This window comes from Ambystoma mexicanum, chromosome 8 (genome assembly GCF_040938575.1).
Source record: "Ambystoma mexicanum isolate Mex_15411 chromosome 8, UKY_AmexF1_1, whole genome shotgun sequence".
Taxonomy (NCBI): Eukaryota; Metazoa; Chordata; class Amphibia; order Caudata; family Ambystomatidae; genus Ambystoma; species Ambystoma mexicanum.
In genome coordinates this window covers 1,437,607,151-1,437,628,441 of record NC_090929.1, presented here as the reverse complement: position 1 = coordinate 1,437,628,441, position 21,291 = coordinate 1,437,607,151, and positions in this window count along the sequence as shown.

The window sequence follows — 21,291 nt, the reverse complement described above, 5'->3', positions numbered from 1 at the left end:
TGTCTTCTGTATGGGAATTTGACCAAACACTGTGTCAGTCCAGGAACTGTGTGACATTGTGATTTGAGTTTCCGTCTACCTTTACATTGATTTGCCTCTAGTTATATCATGTAAATGAAATGCGTTCTTTCACCAACCTTTGGTTTCCTCCTGATTTGGTTTAATCTCTATGAGGTAGTACAAATTCTATGAGAGTGAAGGCGTTATAACTACTATACATTCTGGGTTATAATGTTACATGTTAGCATGTGCCACACTTAGATGGAATCCTTAACCCTAGCTTACGTCACATCTGGACGGGATTATGAATGTTAGCAAGTCCCACACTTAGATGGAATTCTTGCCCTTAGCTCACGTCGTATCTAGATAGAAATGTGAATGTTAGCATGTGCCACACTTAGATGAAATCCTTAACACTAGCTTCCGTCACATCTAGACGGGACTATGAATGTTAGCATGTGCCACACTTAACCGGAATTCTTAACTTTAGCCTGCGCCACATCTAGACAGGATTATGAATGTTAGAACACTTAAATGAAACTGTGAATGATGACAAGTGCAACTCTTAATTGGAATCATGATCACTAGCCTGCCTCACATCTAGACAGAATATTGTAAATTAGCAAACGCCACACCTAGACATAATTGCAAGAACAGAAATGCCAACTAACCAATCCACTAACAATTCCATCCCTCTGCATACACCTCTCAAACTCTTACCAAACACAACCACAAGCCTAAAATGCAGCAATCTGCACAAACTTTACTACATTGCAACAACAAAACAAAACGCACGTAGACTTGCACAACAGCACATAACGACTACTGACCGTAAACACCCCAAGCACAGCCAACGGACCCACCAGGCTGAGGCTGCCAACGGCACATCACTGCTATCTTGCACTTTCCCAGCTCATTCCCACTATCCCACCCCCCTCCCTTTTTTCAGAGCCGCCAGATTGCCAGGGGACCCCTCCGGTGGTGATAGTTCATGGTACAAATATCCTTTAACATTAACATTAACATAACTAAACATAGAATGCCAGGGGACCACTCCGGTGGTGATGGTGCGCGGTACAAATGTCCTTTAACATTAACATTAACATAACTAAGAAAAACATATCTCATTTATTTAGACACACACCCCTAAAAATCACAAGCTCTTCCTGGTTCCAAATATTAGCAAAGAAGGAAAAATGTCTCCCATACATGTATTGAATAATTATGGAAATTGAAACTCTGCTGTCAGAACTTGGGAGTCACCCTGCTGCGTTGCCAGAAATGGGCTGTGGCAAACTGCATAGTCAGCAAATGGCTCAATCACATCCCGCAGAAAATGACAATATGTGAAAACTTGGTAAAAAGACTTCAGAATTCTGCCGAAAAGACTTACTGACAGGGGCTGTTATCAAATCCAGTGTATCAGGTTTGAACCAGACGAGATCAAATCCAGCCCACCCAGTAATAGGAATACTGGGGTGTTCGGGACAGAGGGAAAAAGAGGACGATGATATTGCGCCCTTAGCATCCTTTTGGTTCCCAGTAACTTGGGAGAAGACTGAATCCTATAGATATTCATACCAACTCGAATACCCAGGAAATGGAAAAAAAGGACTTGACCACCAACTGGCTCCATACAAGCGCAGGGTGTGCAGCCTGGTATTGTGCCTCAAGCAAAAACCCATAGTGTTCGAATGTTATCGAAAAATGTTGCCTTGTCAAATAGACCTGATCTGCTTAGAACACTGCTGAACACGCAATGACAGTGTCCACCTACTTTGAATGGAGTGCCCAATATTGGCTGTGGCTATGATAGTCAAGGGAACAAATAAAGTGGCAAAAAGCCTTTACATTTCCTCCAAGTGTTCATAGAATTGTCATGCATGGAAGACAGTTATAAGACGAGGTAAAATTAAAAGAACTCAGATACAATGAATGCACCCATTGATAGTAAGAGCATCGAACCATGTTGTGATTCTCGCCTTACATTGCACTAAGAATTCATCGGGCAGAAGCAAATGGTTTCTTCACTGATTTCTTCACTGCAATTGGAATTAGAAGGCATTGAAATGTTTTGGGCTTTAGGAGGTTGGTCAAGCCCTCATGGTCAAGCACACAATGTAACTATCCCTAGTATATACAGCATTTGTATGGGAGAAAAAAACTGCCTGATTCTAAAGTGAGCGAGGCGCCCAATAATGCTTCTTTCATATGTTGGATGCAGGTAGTTAGTTACCTGTTCACCTGAGGGATAGCACCCCATCTACGGGTTGGATTTCTAAACAGCTCGAATGCTGGCCTAAAGTGGCAAGGTTGTCACCTCACCTCGCCACTTTGGTCCCTGGCATGAGATGAGGCCATCGCCCTTTGTCTCTGTTGCCCATTTGTTTTAATTGTGTACAATTTCAGTTTTTATTTGCTTAAAATTGCGTCCCCCGCACACTGTCCTCTGTAGCCTGCCTTTTTGACCCATTTCCAGATTTCCCAACACTGTTGCACACCTCCTGACCCACCCCCCACTCCTGATTGTTCAGTTCTGATTCCAGCTCAAACACGGGCCTAGAGCCAGCATTCGTTACCTCACCTCGCCACTTTGGTTCCTGACATGAGGTGAGGCAGTTGCCCTCCGTTTCTGTTGACCATTTGTTTTAATTGTGTACATTTTTATATTTGTTTTGCTTACCATTGTGTCCTTCGTGCTCTGTAGTCTGCCTTTGTGACACGTTTCCTGGTTTACCGGCCCTGTTCCCCGCCTTCCGTCTCACCACATCCTGGTTGGGCCATTGCCCCTTATTACACCACCATGCAGGCTATCCTCCTTGCCTGGGCAGCACTCGGGTAAGGGCCCAAGGCAAAGGGCAGCTCTGGAAGAAGCAGCTCCAGTCCATGTTTGCCCATGTTCACCTGTGAAGCCAGCATCCAGCCGTTAATCAGCAGCAACTGTAAGGTATGTGCAGTCAGGGTGGGGACTACCACAATTACTATATAAAATACCCAACCACTCTTATCACCCTACATAACAATCTAGCTGTTATTACTTGCTGCTGTTGTCTCAAATATGGGCATTTCTCCCAGCATCCAGATATCTAACATTTTACGCTCTCTGCTGCTCTTTCAAATCTAGCTGCTATTACTGCTGCTGTTGTCTCAAAAGTAGGCATTTTTCCTAGTATCCAGGTATCTCACATCGAGCTGTCTTGCACTTCTTGCTGCGTTGTCTCAAATCCAGCTGTTCTTACTCGCAGCTGTGGTCTAGAATTTATCTATGACCTCCCAACCTCTGACAATCCTGATCGCATCTTCATCACGGAAACTTGGTTCTCTGACAACTTTAAAGCAATCGCACATGAAGCATTCCCACTTGACTACTTACTCGTCACCCACAACAGACTTCCTCCACAAACCTCACATCTCTATCACCTTCACCAAAACACAGCCCTACACAGCTAACTGTGAATCCCTACAGACATTTAACTGTGAATACGACAGACATTTCACAAACAGCCTATGCGACGCGCTAGAGGCCATATTAGTTAACCACTCTTCACTCACCGTACTAAGGGACTTAATTATCTGGTTCAATGTGCCCAACAACTCCATGACTCTACCCCTGGCCGATAGTCTTGAGGCACTCAACCTTAGCCAGTATATTGCAGACCTACCCACACTGCTGGCCACACTCCTGATGCCATTTTCAGCTCCTCCAACCTCATTTCCACATCCACCCTAAGCCCCTCATCCACTCAGCCATACATTTCTCTCTGCACAACGCCCCCGCCTCCCAAGGCTTCCTCTATCCTTACATTTCAGTTCAAGTGCTGGAACAAGGTCAATACTACATGACCTGGCTGAAGCACTACAATGCACCCTCCCCTCACTCCTGGCCACAGACAGACCCCTACCCATTGAGCTCTTTTACTCCTGGTTTAACAACTCACTCCTTCCTCTCATCCCCTCCAAGTCCACTCCCTCCCGCAAAGAGCCTAACCCCAAATGGTTCACCCGCTATGTGAAGAATCTCAAAAGCCACAACCGCTGCCTCAAGTGCAAATGGTGAACTTCCAGAACCCCGCAAAGCAAACCAATATTTGCCCACCATCACCAACATTACAAATTGGAGATCCAAAAAGCCAAAAAAGCCTACTACAATAAAAGCAACCTGAGCTGCCGTAGTAGCAGCAGCAAAGACTTCCACAGGATCATCGAACAATTCCTCAACCCTTCCTGCACCAAAGCCCTGACTGACTCATCACAAACACTCTGGAAATCCATCTCTGAACATTTCCACAAAACAGAACTAATCAGGATGCCCATCCTCAACACCAAACTCTCCAACCTGTCTGTTCATCCATCTCCTGCTCTACAAGAAACTACCCTCCTGACCTCTGAGAACCCTCCGTTCTGCTTTTTCAACCCTATCTCGAGTGCAGAGTTTGTTGAACTACTATTCGATAGTCGACCCACTGGCTCCCCTCTTAGCCCCTGCCCCGCCTCACTAGTCAAACAAATCCTCACCTCCACGTGTGCAGGAGAACTGGCGAGGTCCATCGTTATTGACTCCCTTACCTCCGAGAATTTCCCAGAACTCTTCAAAACCATGCATGTCCAACCTCTTAAAAAAGCATCCCTTGACCCCTCCTACCTATCAACTACAGTTCCATTTCCAACACCCGATTCTTGGTAAAGCTCATCGACCGCACTGTATACTCACAGCTCAATTGTTTTGTGAAATCCAATAATCTCCTAGACCCAGTGCAATCAGGTTTATACCCATGTCACGGAACAGAAATCACACTCATCTTTCTGGGATGACCTCAAAGTCACTGTAGACTCAGAAGGATGTGCAGCAATTGTTCTTCTTCAGCTCTCGGCAGCGTTCAACACCATCAACCATACAATCCTTCTTGACAGACTGCACTCCCTAGGAAAACGAGATTCAGCACTCAACTTGTTAGCTTAATTCCTCACTAACAGACAGCAAATCACCCATCCCCTTTCCTATCCACTGCACACCCAGTGAACAATGGAGTACCCCAATGCGCCTGCCTTTCACCCCTTCTATTCAAACTTTATATGACCCCTCTGCCCAGGATCATCCGCTCACACAACCTCACCTGCTATAACTATGCCGATGACACACAAATTATCTTCAGAATTCCTAAATCAACCCTTGCCCTAACCTAGCCGCATCTCTCACTTACATTGACCGCTGGATGATGACCAACCATCTCCTTCTGAACCAAGGGAAAATTGAGATCCTGGCATGTGGCATAACAACTCTATTCCCCCAGCCGATTCCGTGGCCACCCTCACTCGCCCCCCCAGACCACTACCACTCTCAAAAACCTTGGCTGCACAATGGACTCTGACCTTACTCTGTTGCACCAGAACAACAAATCTTATAATTTCTACCTTAGGCTTCTGAAGCGCATCTTCCCTTACCTCACCTACCCCAGTATGTCCATTGTCATGTCATGTCTAGACTTGACTATGCAAACTCCCTCTACCTGAGTGCACCAGAATACCAAATAAACAAACTCCAAAGAGTAAAAACCTCACTGGCAAGACTGCTTCTCGCACTGCGAAGATGGGATCACATCTCACCAGCTCTCAGCAGCCTACATTGGTTCCCAATTGGGCATAGGGCCACCTTCAAAATCCTGTGTATTACTCACAAGCAGTGCACAAAGCAGGCCCCAAATACAAGAAAAGATTATGCCTTATCTCCCAACCCACATCCTGAGGTCAAGCACAGCCTTCCTCCTAGAAGTCCCCACGTCAAACTCAACCAGGATTGGAGGGTCAGCCTACTGAACCCTGGAGCCAACCTTGTGGACCTTGCTGCCTCCGTGCATCAGACACAGTGAAGAGCACATGGCCTTCCAGATGGCACTCATGGCTCTTCTTCTAACAACTAGTAAAGGACCGTTCTGACCACCCGACCTACCACCACGGGTAACCCTTTCAATATGGGAAGGTAAGAAAACTGGGACACGGAAACCAGCTATGAACACTATGCACAGGTTGGCCCCCTACATGCTCAGCAAATGACTAGCTGCTCTCACGCACCACCGCGGTTGATTGTGCTTCTCTTATGCAGTCTATAATTTAATAGCCAGGACTCCAACCCATTGACATAGTATCACTTATACCCAATGCTATGACTGGGCCTGTTGTTTGTCCACCCTCCTTCAACAGGTTTACACTGCGCTCTGAGGTCAGAAAATTATCTAACCCAACTATCATGAACCATTGCACTAGACTTCTAACCCAAATGTAGCACTTATATACTCACATGAAAGGAGCTGGATCATAGCCTCCCTCCACCAGGCATACACTACGCTCCCAGACCAAGAAATATCTATCTCCTATTATCTGGATCACTTGCCCTAGACTCGTAACCGTAATTGACAGTGAATTTTCTACCTTACATATTGCACCTCCCCAGAAATGCAACCACTGTTTTAAACCTATGCATGCTAGGAATGTACTGTTGAACTGTTAACCCTTCTATGCACCTCCTGAACTTGACCAGGAATGTAATGCAACGAATGTAATGCAACCGACGTCTGTAACATGACTATGAATGTAACGCAATTGATTTTTTAAGTCGAAGTGCACAGATACTTTGTAACCGTCTTCTTAAGTACCAGCGCCTAGATGCCTGAGGGTTAAGTACGCTTTATAAATGTAATAATAAATAAATAAACCTGAGCTATACTAGCACTTATGTACCTACGCTATGACTCAGCTTGATCATGGCCTCCTCCAGGCAGGCACTACATTATCAGTAAAGGAGATGTCTATCCTGGCTAATCTCACCTATCTTTAAATCTGTTAAGCAAGTGATGCCCAACCTGATCTGTCTGCGAACTGATCCCGAACCACTTCGTGTCCAGCGCAGTATCACCCGGATTCCGATGTTTTATTGAACCTACTTTGTCCACTGCTGTTATTCACCATGCTCTCCCATCAGGTAAGTGCTTAAGCTCTCTAGCACACCCATCTCCCGCAAGGGACTTTGTTGCGGTGAAATCTCACAATTCAAACCATAAATTAAGACAGGACTTTCCATCCACCTGCGGTAATCATTTACCCAGGACCCAAAATTTGGATCCATTAGCAATTATGCTCTAATTTTAATTCCACCATCAAAGGAATATGTTCTAGAAATTAGGCAACAAAGCTGAAGAGGCAAGCACTAGCAAGGGGACATCGATGTGTTGTCACTTTAAGCCAAACACGAATAAAGAGAGGAAGAATACGATAAACTGAAAGCCGGTGGAGTCATTCAATAATTATTATTATTATTATTTATTTATTTATATAGCGCTAAAGCCCGCAGGCATCAGAGCGCATTCCAAAAAGACAGGACAGTGATTACAAAAACGGGACAAGAATAGACACACAGAAGATCGTATCATGGGGAGCTGAGAGAGGTCGCTAGTCCAGTTTATTTAAAGAGTAGGGTCTTTAACTTCTTTCTGAAGAGTATGTAGTTGGTTTCTAATTTCAAGGATACGGGCAGTTCATTCCATTTATGGATGCTTCTGTTTGGAAAGGCCTTGCCCAGGCCGTTTTGCTTTTTAGCTGGGGTTGTCTGGAGAAGACCTTTGTTGGAGGATCTTAAATTTCTAGATGGTTCATGCCACTTGAAGTGTTTTTTCAAGTATGCTTGGGCTTTGCCATACAAGCATCGGTATACCATTGTGAGGGATTTAAAAGTAATTCTCTCCTCCATGGCCAGCCAGTGTAGATCTTTCCTATCGCCTGTGATGTGTTCCCTCCTTGGCCTACCTGTGATTGTCCTAACAGCGTTATTCTGAATTACCTGGCATTGCTTCAGGCATTTCATATTAGCTCCCAGAAGCAAGGAGTTGCCGTAGTCCAGTCTTGACGGTATAGTTGCTCTGGCTATGGTAAAGCTGTTTTTTGGTTGAGTAAGGGTCTAATTTTTCTCAGGAGTTTTTGGTGGTATTGACAGTTCTTTTTTAAATATGCTGTATGGGCCTCTGCTCCTAGTGAGGCTTGTAAGTAGACTCCCAGTGTCTTTACTTTCTCGGATATTGGAATTAGGGAATTTTTTTAACTCACAACAAGAAAACATGAAAACCCTTTTTGGTAAAATAAAGCTTTCTGCAGCCATCTAAAATGGTGCCTTGTAGCACTGCAACAATGCACTTAGAGCAAAAGGACCAATGTGTATGGTATTTGGAAAATGTCAAAAAGCATAAAAGAAAACCCGACACCAGTGCCTCAATAAGCCAGAATTTTTTTTTAACTGGACTTAATGTATTCATTTCTAATTTTATATGCCAAAATGTTGGTATATGTTTTTAATGAAGCACCTTTGTATTTCAGCAAAATAAATGGAAAATTACATTGGGCCTCATTACGAGTTTGGAGGTAACCATGCCGCTATTTGCGGCATGGCTGCCTCCAAACTTGTGTCCGGGTCCGGGTTCATTGAATGAAGAATTACCCATCCCCATTCCCATTTGAGCCCCCATTAATAATGGGCCCGTTGTTAGCTCCCTGGTCCCCTCGCGGGACCCGGAAAGAACGTCTGGTCTGACCAGACGTCCACAGCGTGTCCCGTGAGGCAACCTCGTAATAGGGCGGAATGGGTTTAACGGCACCGGCACCATTACCGGCACCATTAAAACCCATTCCGCCAGGGTCCTAATGAGGCCCATAGTGTATGAACTGCAATGTGTTGTTTATTCAGGATATGTTTTAGATAAAGGATAGACATCACTAAGATATTTATAAAGAATGGTACATGCAGAATCAATAGTAAACAAGCCTTTCATGTATAAGCAATCATTGATTTTCTGATGAGGCTTTCCCATGCTGATCTTCCATGGAACCTGACAATAAGCAGAATTCATGTTCAACAGAATATTGTTGAGGGGACTGGTTTTAAGGGCCCATGGATTGGCTTGGACATCTAAAGACAAACAAAGACAAACAAAGCTTGTTTATCTTATGTAAGAGAAACCCATACAATAACAGCATCTGTTGATTGCGCACCTAAATACTGAAAAATAGCTGAAATGAAATTCAAAATCCTGGCTCCCAAAATGAAACATTTTGGGATAAGCACCTGACAAGAAGCTCTGTTTTCCAAACTCCCCAGCTTCAAAGGGCCAGAATGCACTTATTTGAACTCTCTACCAGCCGGTCTAATAAAATTCTCCAGATGGAGCCATGAATGATTTTACAAACAAAATAGGCTTGCCAGCAAAACCTTTAAATCATTAACTGATAGGCAGGTCTGAACACAAGGTTTCATAATTCAAGGAAATTAAATTCATGCAAAGTTATCAACAGAAATGCATTTAAAAATTATTATAGACATAACACCACAATAATATGCAGATAATTTTTTTAAAAGTGTGTTGCAACTGTGAGATTCCCCTAATGAGTGGAAACATAACATTTGTAGGATTGTTATAAATTATTTTTTTTAATTTATTTTAATTTTATTTTTCTGTATTCAGTTTAAAAAAAACGTTTACATATACAAATCATTACAGATAATAAAATCACATCTAAACTAGAACAGCACAGCCATATAGCTATAGATAGCACTCTTATCACAAATAAATTACAGTAATCGTGATATAATCAAATTTCTCCTAAATATCATATCAGTGCCACAATAATCAGTAGAAATATCACATATACAAATACATATACACTTCACAGTCACTTAAAACATAGGGACATTATATCATTGAGCCCTCAAAGCAAAAATTCCATATTTAACAACTATCAATTTTCAGTATTATTTATAAAATCAGTAGATCTAATTGCTGAGCTCTCGTAGCAGCTTTACCCCCTCCTCAAACTGTCTCAAAAGCTTATGAGTACATTTCCAAATCTGTGTGATAGCTATGATGAGACTCTTACTCTGCCCTGCCATACATCTTCGCCAAAAGGCGTCCCCTTTAATATATTCGATAACCTCCACATATCCAGAAAGATACCACTCATATGCCGATCTCATTCCTGGGCAACTAGTTAAAATGTGTCTGGCAGATTTTTGTTGATTACGATCAGCACATATTCTGCAGAATCTTTCTTTTGTTGATATGTCTATCCAAGCCCCTCTGCTCTCTAAGGTATCTAGCCTACTTAGGCGGATATTCATAAAGATTTGTCATGTTTTAGGGGAGGGAAAGAGTTTTAGGTAAAAGCTGAGGTTCTTTGTAACTAGTTGCTAAGGCCTAGAATTTTCCAGAAGATATACATCCTTCTATTTTGTCCGCCCATGCCGAACAGTCTGTATATGAAGTTTCAAGAGCATAAAGAAAGGCCGCTGGCACTTTCTGCTTATATATGGTTTGTATTCCAATAAGAATATAGCCTGCTGTTTGTTTGGCAAATGCAAGTACAGCACCCATAGTTGACAGAACCTTGGCTCTTTTATTCGACTGAAGGTTCAGGTGTACTCTCTGGGTTCCTGTAGTAATTTCATATCCCAAATATTTATATATCGTAGTTTCTTTTACCTCACCAATGGGGCAGGATATGCTACTCTTCCTACACTGTCTTTTCGCAATGGCCATAAATTGGGTCTTCACTAGATTTATTTTCAACCCATTAGTGGTTGCATATTCACAAATAGCCTTAGTGCTATTGCAAATACCACTATATGTATTATCAAATAGTACAATGTCGTCAGCGTAGCTAATCCAGCCCAATTTATCTCTACCAATTTGCGGAAAGGCATTCAATTTCTCTATAAAAATATCCCCAAAGTCTGCAAAAAACAAGTTGAAAAAGGTGGGAGCAAGTGTACACCCTTGACGGACTCCCAGGCTAACCCATATCAGGTTGGACATAAGTCCTGCGTTATTTACCCTAATCCTCGTGCTATTCTCCTCGTACATAAGTTTGCAAATATAGAGAAGAAGGGACGGCATACCCAAAAGCTCTAACTTTTCCCAGAGTTTACATCTATCGACCATATCGAAAGCCGATGCAAAGTCCACGAAGAGGATATACAAAGGAGTATACACAGGGGGGCTGGCAGGAAGTTTAGCTTGCTCAATTAAGGTATTTACCAAAAGGATATTAGCCAAAGTAGAACATCCTTTTTGGAAGCCTGTTTCTGCCCTATTCAGAATGTTCTTTTCGGCTATCCACTCATTAATCTGCTATAAAACAAGTGAGCAAAACATTTTACTAGGAACATCTGTTAATGCCAATAGTCTGTAATTATCAGGTAGAGTTCTTGATTCGCTTTTGAAAATGGGGATAGTAATCGAAGAATTCCAGGTTTAGGAATTATTCCAGCATTAATTACTTGCCTGTAGATTATCATTAAGACATCTGCCCAAGAGTCAACATTATCGTTTATGATTATATTGTACAGCCCATCGGGTCCGGCAGCTCTGGAAGTTTTTAGTTTCATTATTATCGCTCTGATGTCATCCTGATTTATTGAGAAATGTTTAATTGGTTTCTTCTCTGCCATTAGAGCCTCACCTTTGAATTTCAAAGCCAAATAGCCCTCCCAGGTTGCAGTCTCTATACAACAGGCTAATTGATGGTTATCCTTTTCATTTATAGCTCTGAAGTTAGCCCAACATTTTTTCTTGTCTCCAGCTAAAAGGATCCCAATCATATTCTGCCAATTCACGCTATTAACTGATGCTCTATAAAAGCGTACCCACTTTCTACATTTAGTTTGTATCTTTCTTTTTTCCATTATGTATTGGGAGACAGATAGCTCAGTATATTCCAGGGCTTTTAAGGCCCTACACATTTTTCTCTTTTCCAGAGTTATGTTCTTATCATAAGGTGACACATGGTGAGTAATTTGGTTCACAGGTGTTAATTTGCTCCCCATCAACATCATATTATTCATACATTCAGATATCCATTCTACGATCCCATTTGCTGTACACATTTTCATTAGCTCAATTCCTAAGATTTTACTCCAAGCACAGGCTTTGGCTAAATTTCAGTCAGTCCAACCCAAACGATTTCCCTTACCAAATATTTCAAGTTCCCCAATATTGTCGTACTCGGATGTTATGTAGAGCTTAATATCCAGACTACATACCAACAAAGCATGATCGCTAAAGATATTAGGCAGGATATTAAATTGGTTCAACCCATCCATGAGCTTCGCGCTTAGGTAAATATAATCAAGGATCGACACATGGGTACCATTTGTCCATGTCGGGTCTTCACACATGTTCCCCTCCTTACAGCTATTCACCATAAACATTTCTACCTCTTAAAATAAATGTGTCATCTCTCAGCGTTATCCCAACCTTTTCCCTCAGCATTAAGACCATTCCTAGTGTGTTGACATTCAAGCAGCTTATTTGCATTAAAATAACCACCGACCAAGACATTGATCTTCCACACATCTATAGGAAATGCACTGATAAAGATTCAGTTGGATATCAATCGTAGCGTCAACACCTGGAGGGTCATACAGATTGACAAGAATGATTTTTTGCCCACCTTGAAAGCGTATCTCAACCATAAGCATATTAGCATTGCAGGTCCCTTGACGAAGTTCTTACAAGTGTATGTCATTTCTGACCAATATTGCAAGACCTCCATAAGGTCTCCCTTTGTCGCCTTTCTTAGCAGGATTAAAATAAACTGTGAAGCTGTCAAAAACAGGTTTCCGGAGTAGCCACGTTTCCTGAAGTAAGACAATATCAGCATTAGCCAATAGGTCATAGTGAAAATGTCGACTGCAAAAATGTCGACTGCAAAAATGTGTTTTTTTTATTTTTATTTTTTTATTTTTTTTATTTTGGTTGGTTCAAAATATTAAACCTTTCAAAACATCTAAAAGTCAGATCATGATTACTTGAATATTTAACAACTTGTTCCATATATATCACACTTTTCTTTACATATACATATTCTTGATGGCAAAGTAAATGAAATATATCAACAAGTCAAAATTCGTAACATTAAGAATATAAAAAAAAAATCAAATATATAACATTAAAATACAGTTATAATAAATGAAAGGAACGTGATTTGTTAGACAGATTTAAACAGTGCATTAAGATACTGTACAATTGCGATACGGACTGTGAGTGTCTTGTTGGTAAAAAGCCAGTACCACGCTTGTATTTGATTCATGGGGGGTAAAAACATAGTGACTCTTGAAAAATACTTCTTTCTCAAATCTGTTATATCCGGACATTCAATTAGACAGTGCTGTAATGTTTCTTTCTGATCTATTAATTTGCACCATCTACAATAGTTATGTTCATTGGTTATCAGTTTTCTTTTTGCTAATACATCACGTGTATGCCAAAGGTTAAATCTGAATCGTAGATATTCACTGCGCATTTGTGGTGAGGGCCATCTATAAAGATAGTCAGCCATCATTCCCAGTTTCTTATGGCCGAATAGCATTATGTCGAAATCTTTTAACTGTGAACATTGACTGGTAGTATTAATCCAGTCCATCTGGTACAGTTTTATTTTGGCTCTGCCGGGATTATGTAATAGTGTTTCCAGCGGAATGTTGGCATCTGCGAGGATGTCTAAAGTATGTTCTAACCATTTGCTTGGAAATGAGTCCTTAGATGTCATTAAATACCGGGCCAACATACCAACTACATTTTCTGCTGTGAAATTGTTTAAGCATTTTCTTAACAAGGCACATCTTTTCCATTGAACTTGAGAAAATAATGAAGATAAGCCAAGTTCAAATCATATCATTGCACGAGGTGTACAATTGGGAAGGCATAAAGTCTTTCTCCAAAATTTCACCTCGATCACATCCCAAAAGACTTGTTGTTGAGGTAATGTCGTCTCCTCTCCATATGTTAATATGGGAACTACTTTTTGTCTATAAAACATTATTATGTGGTCATAGGAGAATTTTGCAAATTTATACGATAGAAGTTTTGCCTGATTAATTAGAGGTTGCAGCTTTTGCTGAGGTTCTACAATACCATTATCCATCCTCATTGAATTAGTAATTGTAACTCCTAGGTATTTATAGGTTATGACTTTTTCAAGTTCTTCCGAGCCCAAATGCCAGTGTAAAGATTTGACCGCTGTCTTAAAGTTACAAGCTTGTACCAAAACTTTAGTTTTTGAAATATTTATAATCATGTTGTTCACAGAGGCAAAATGATTCAACTGTTCTAGCATATTTTGCAACCCACTCGGCGTTTGAGCTATCAAAATTAAATCATCGGCATATAGTAAGTAGTTGATGGAATGTAAACCCAATTTTGGAGCATCGCAGATGATATTTTGAAAGGCGCATCTGATATCCAATATGAATAGATTAAAAAAGCGTTGATGCCAAGATGCATCCTTGTTTTAGTCCTCTTTGGGTACAAATATACACTGATAATAGCCCATCCAATGTTAGCCTCACCTTTTATTTATTTTTTGAATGAGGGGTTTCCCCCCTAACCCCCTGTTTATTTTTACTAGCTAGAACCCAAAAAAACATAAAAATAAAAACAAACACATTTGAATTTTTAAAAAAAAGAAAAAAAAAATTGACATTTTTGCATTCGAATTTTTGCAGTCGACATTATAACTGGACACCGTTGTGGGATCCCTTGGAGCCAAACAAATGCCTATGGCCGCTCGTATTCCAGGAAATAATTGAGAGATTATCTCATTTATGCTCATTCATTGGTGGTAAAAAAGGAGCACAGCCACTCCCAGTGAGATTTTGTGACAGCATCTTGACCCAAAACCATTTTTGAGTTATTACATTTCGTGGGTTTCGTCTTCTTATTCACCCAGGCTTTATTGCTCACTGTCTGCTCATCATCAATTATATAGCCATTACATTTAAGATCTGCTTTGTAATTTCTAATAAGTGCAACTACTGCCTCTGAATAACAGTGAACAACAGTCACACCATTTGGGCACTGCTCCACAAATTGGAAATCACTTCTATTAACAATTCTAAGGGAAAGGTGTGCGTGTACAATCTCCATATAAACGTTGTCTCCATTAAAAATGAATACAATTATACAAATTAATAAATATAACACATTGACAAATTCATGATGCATATTCCTGTATTTGTGAGGACTGTGGGTACCCAAACATCTGTATTTCATAGATCTGTCATGTTGCTACAATGAAATATGGAATACAATATGAGTTTGAATTCGAAAGTGTTAGAGCATACAGACCCTGCCGGTCACATGTTTAAAAATGTGATCAACCTATGAAAATTAAGGGTGTATTCTCTGTGAGTACTTACCAATAGGTAATTGCTTAATAAAGCAAGCATAGTGCTGTCACTTCCGTTTCAATTCAAGGTGGGCTGCTAGAAAGAGTGGATGATATATGGGATATTTCCCAAACAACACTGTATAAACTCATGAGACAACATCAATTCACCCATATCTTCATTAGGGAATGTATGCACACTTGACAGAGTACCTACTGACATACTGGGAGGAATGAGGTTTATTAGAGGTTCTGCTCAGAGCTGAATACATTGTATATTATTAAGAATAGAATATGAGTATAATGAAACAAATGGTTTTCCCAGAGACAGGAAAGTGACCGTTTGCTTATGTTGTTTCATTTAGCTGTGCATAATGTCTCGGAAGGATATCCTGAGTCGAGCTGTCATACTCTGTTGGTATCTTTTAGCAGAAACTGTAAATGAATATGCTGGCTAGTACTAGTGACTATCAGCATAATTCAAAGAATATATTCCAAAATGTACCCTCTGTTCGAAGAAGTGATCAGCATTGCGGAGTATCAGGTGCAAGGGATGGGGTAGAACTGGAATTCTTTTGGAAAGATAGTGGGCATTCTCCAACCACTCACTACAAAACTGTCTTATAAGAACAGATCAGAGAGATCCATGAAAAAAAACATGGTAATATTCTGAATGCAAGGAATTAAATAAAAGATTAATGTGGTTTGTAAAGAACATGGTAGAAACCTAAACCTGTTACATATCCATATCACAACATGCAGATAAGGACATCAGATGCTCCATCTCTTAATGTCAAAATAAATTCCAATTTTGTTGTATGCAGACAATGCTGTAATTTTATCGGAAACCCAAGCATACAAAATTCAGTTTAGCCTTGGGGTACAGAACTGGTTTAGCTAGAGGGCCAAATGTACCACACAACTCTTATATAGTGGGCCGGTCTGTCCATGGGGATTAGCGGTTGAGGCGGGGCAGGTGGAGTCATGAGCAAATTTGAGTAAACAAATTGGGGTATCAGGCAGCCTTTTATTTATTAAACTAGTTTCTAACTATAACCTGTGCAATAAATTGCCTTGTAATGGCATTACCACTTTGATTTATTTGTATTTTAAGACTGAAATTGTGTTTGTTTACTGCACATATGAAAAGATGCAAACTGAGCCAAAGAGGCTTAGGAGAGAGACGGAGAGAGGGAACTAAAGATAGGGAGACAGTGAGGGGGAAAGAGAGAAAGACTGACTTTAGGTCAGGCCGCATTTCATCATAAAAACTCATGTGACCTGGACAGCCACAAGAAATGTCATGAAGGGTGGCACCTAGCTTGCAGGCTTTATTTTGTGTGCCACTGGCTTTGCCTTTTCACTGCTGTGGAAAGAGGATTGGTGACTAACAGGAAAAATGGGATGGTAATGGTATGTTCCCCACCTGGGCACAATCAGTGGATAGTAAAAATAATAGTGGCAAATGTGGACATTAATGAAGTTCATGGATATGATTATTAATGCCAATGGTTTAGTAATTTGAGTTCCTGAAAAGGCCAGCTAGAGAAGAACAAAATGTCTACTGTGTCAATTAATTCAGTCAGACACAAGTTCAACGTTGGAACCAAAGCAGTTAAGCCTTGACTTTAAGTCTACAGCCCAAGAAGTGGTGTCTGCTATTTATGGGGCAAACATGGGGGGGTTATCTGAAATGCAGAATTTAATATGCCCAAGGAAAATTTATATTTAAAGAAGATGTTAGGCCTCCCAAATTGTGCCTCTATTATGCCATTATATTTTGGGGTAGACGTATTTAATGAAGAGGAGATGCACATCTGAGACCAGTTCTGTTCTGTACTGGGTCGGATTATGGCCAACCCTCTTCCCCTGAATACCGAGGCACTGTCATCGGCTTCTTGAGTTCACTAGGTGGGCAATCCCAAGAATGGTTTTCACATGTTCAAAAAATGGTGAAGACCTGGGACATGTGGTCCCTGTGGGTTGAATGTGGTTCAATTGATACCATCTGTAAATCTAAGGTGAAAGCTGCATTCAAGTTATTAAACCTATAGGAAAATATTCCATCCTGTCATATGGGTGTTAAGGATGTAAAAAGGATATAGGTTTGAGATCTTTTTGGATTATGTAGACTATGTGTATGGGTGTGGTCTTAATATTAAACTCAGAAAAGGTATTTTACTGGTTACAAATTTAACTAGTAATAGGACAATAGAACAATCCAGCAATTGTCTTGGCTGCCCCAGCATTGAAGAAAATACGTAGAGGATTGTTTCAAAGAGAACAGGATGAGATTATTAACAGATGCTGAGAGATTATGCAGAATGTCTACACATCTAGATGTAGTGTGCGCTATAGCAGATATTTTGAGTAGGGCATGGACAAGAAGAACTTCCCTCCTGTAAAGGCATATGCTAGTTCAGAGCACAAGTAGGAAATCTGACATTGGTGTACTTTATAACCTTTTCAGAAACTATATGTGAAACATGTCACACTATTACAACATGAGTAGGATAAAGTATAGGCCAGGTGTCAGCAGGGGTCACTAGCCTTTGATTCTCCAGATATTTTGGTAGTGGCTCCCTTCAACACTAATCAGCATAGTCAATGATGAGGGATCATCAGAGTTGCGTTCTGGCTATTCTGGGCAGCCACAGGTTGAAGACCCCTGGTATAAGCATATCTCGCTTTATTATTAAGATGTGGGTTGTCTGCCTGCAAACATTTTGTTCGCAGGTGGGCTGCCCGCAGTGTAACTGCTTGGGCCCCATTTTTGACTGTTCAGTAAAAACAGGGGCCCGAGTAATTTCTGTCCCCCACCGCCAATGTTATGGATGCAGAGGACACCCCCATAACCCTCGAGGCCAAAGATACCGAACATGCAGAGCAGGGGAAATCCCTGCAACCGCTGCTCTTCATGTTCATATTTCTGGACCCAAATTGATCGAAAGAATTCGAATTAATGGTAGTGACCGAATTTGGTCAAATCTACCATTCTTTCACATTTTTCAATCAATTTGGGTAATGGCATATTATTATTGTGCTAGCGTTATAGTACCTGGATGTAATGTTCTGACCTGTTAGAAATAGGTTGTGCGGATGCTTGGGTTCATATTAAGAGCATTACACTCAGGTGAGGTACTTATGTATGTACTGTATCACATCTGAGCAATGCATCTATATCACATTTTATTGCAGTAATTATTCTATGAGGAATAGCTCTGAATGTACTGGGATGTAAATTTGTTGTAAATCCGTCCAGTAGTTTTTTAAAAAATGGCCAAAAAGTAGGTAAGAAATATTAGTGATATCTGGGTCTGGACCACGGACTCACTTCCCGATTCGGGGTCCACAGACAAATCTGGACCACTGACTCACTTCCCAATAGGGGGGCGGCCAATGATTGGATGCTCAAAAGCATGAGGTGTACCATATTTTTTCAAATGGTCGTCATGTTGGATCCACGGACAGCCGCCATTGACCGCGGATAGCGTGGTGGAGAAAACATCTGGGAAACACAATTGGAGTTATTTGGTGGCCAAAAGAGGGTGGAGGAGGGCAATAAAGATGGTATGGAGCTACTTCTAAGGTGAAAAAGGGGCTTGTAGGTGCCGCCGAGTGCACAGAGATGGCGGTAGTCCATGGACAACTCTGTGAACGAGCAGTTTGGAAAAAACATATGGGGTTATTTGGTGGCCGAAAGAGGGCCTGAAAAGGGTGGGGGAGTGGAATAAAGATGATATGGAGCTGTTTTTCTTGGTGAAAAAAGGGTATGCAGGTGCTGCCGAGTATGTGGTCAATTTTGCTGTCCGCAGACATCATTTCAATTGCAGGGGGTTCAGGGCGAGTTTTATTATTTGAAGGTGTATTGTATGCACTTGTTACATGCATCTAGATTGCCTGAAATCCTAGCCTGCTCATACTACTAAGTGGTACTGTTAGTCGTCAGTGATAGCCTTGCACTATGTCAAGCTTACTCAATATCTATTCTATAATGGTCATGGCCACGCTTTATGCCTCCAGTACCCAGAAGTGCCATACTGAAATCCCCCCATGCAAGTCAGCTCTTGTGCCCTTTTTCCCACCTATCACTCTTAAGGTACTCAACTACTCTGGCCATACCAGCCCTATGCACCATGCCATACCAGGCCAACCAGCCTATACCTCTCAGCCTATTCCAACTCATGAGAGAAACCTCAAATTACGAGCCAGACTCAATAAACTATATGAACCGCCCAGAAGATTCCTTCCCGCTATAAAGCGCACAATGAAAGGCCAATATACCAGGATATGTAATGGTCCCAATCTTCCTCATTCCCTAACAGTGAACTTAAACATCCAAACTTTCAAGCCCAAGACAAATACTAACACATCAAATACTATCCTAACTAAAATGGATTCTGAAGGACATTCCTTTAAGGGAGCACTCCTTAATGTAAGATCCTTAGTGGCACATGCCGTCGACTTAGCTGACTTAATTATAGAAGCTAATCTAGACTTTATTGCTATAACCGAGACTTGGTTACACAATGAGGCAGGACCATCACTCATGTTGGCCATTCCCGACGGTTATACCATATCCAGGCAAGACCGAGAAGGTTCCTGTGGAGGTGGAATCGCCATTATATCCAAAACAAACTTATCATTAAGACTAGCCCCCGCCACAACTCTGCAATCTTGTGAAGCCCTCACTGCGAAAATTCCCATTAATAATACCCAAACTCTATCCATTCACCTAATGTACAGACCTCCGGGTCCACTTGGAACCTTTGAGGAGGATTTGCACAGCCTTCTGTCCAACAATGTCAAAACTACATCACAACTGCTGGTATTAGGGGACTTTAATCTTGGCTTCAACGACCAAATAGATGCTCATGCATCAACTATTGCCAATACCCTTAACACCTTAGGATTAACCCAAAAAGTTAACACCCCTACCCATGCGAAGGGTAGAATACTTGATTGAATCGCTGACTCCAACTGTACGGCCATAGTCTCCTCTATTACGCCACTATCCTGGACTGACCACTCACTGGTGTCCTTTAACCTACTAACCACCACATGTGGCTCCATCCTGCCCCACAAGAAATAAAAAGAATATGACAGTGGATAATATTATTCCCGTGATCCTTCCAACCTTAAATGCATTGCCAGACAACCTCGACCCTAGTGCATTAGTCCATGAATATAATAGCATCATGCGTACTACTATGGACAAAGTCGCCCCACTGAAAATGCGAACAAGCAAACCTAAGGCACACAAATGGTTCACGCCAGAACTCAAAGCCTTACGTTTAACAAAAAGAAAATGTGAATCAGACTGGAAACTCTGTCCAACTGAGGAGAACAAATTTAATTTAACTAATATTTCTCGGCATTATAAAAATGAAATTTGCCTAGCAAAGCGCAATTCCTACAATGATCGCATTGCCAACTCTAACTCAAGCATGAAGGAACTCTTCTCTATTCTGAAAGAACTTGAGTCTCCCATTGCCACACCAGATACCTGTATTAAGGACCAGACTTGGTGCACAGATATCCAAACTGCCTTAGCAAATAAAATAACTATGCTGCAAAATAAAATCCAACTAAAAAAAGAATCTTTAAACCTCCCAAATAAGCCGCCACTTAATAACACCATCAACGACCCTACCAACAAATTCTCCTTCACTAAAACCACTACCATAGAGGTAGACAAAATTATCCTCTCTCTCAAACCCTCTAATTGCAAAGGTGACATCTGCCCCGCACAATTAATAAAAGACGCTGCCAGAGACCTTTCACCGTTCATTTCCAAACTGATAAATGCCTCCTTCGCCACAGGTAACATCCCGGCTAATCTCAAAGAATCATGGGTGCTCCCGCTCCTCAAGAAGCAGACTCTAGACCCCCTTATCCCCACCAACTACTGGCCCATTACTACAGTACCTTTCTTACTGAAAATACTAGACAAAGTTGCCTATACACAAATTCAAAGACACCTTGAATCACATAATCTATTGGGAGCTAGACAATCTGGCTTCCGTCCACTCCATGGAACTGACACTGCCCTCATTGATTTAAAGACCCAAATAGATGAATTGAGAGATC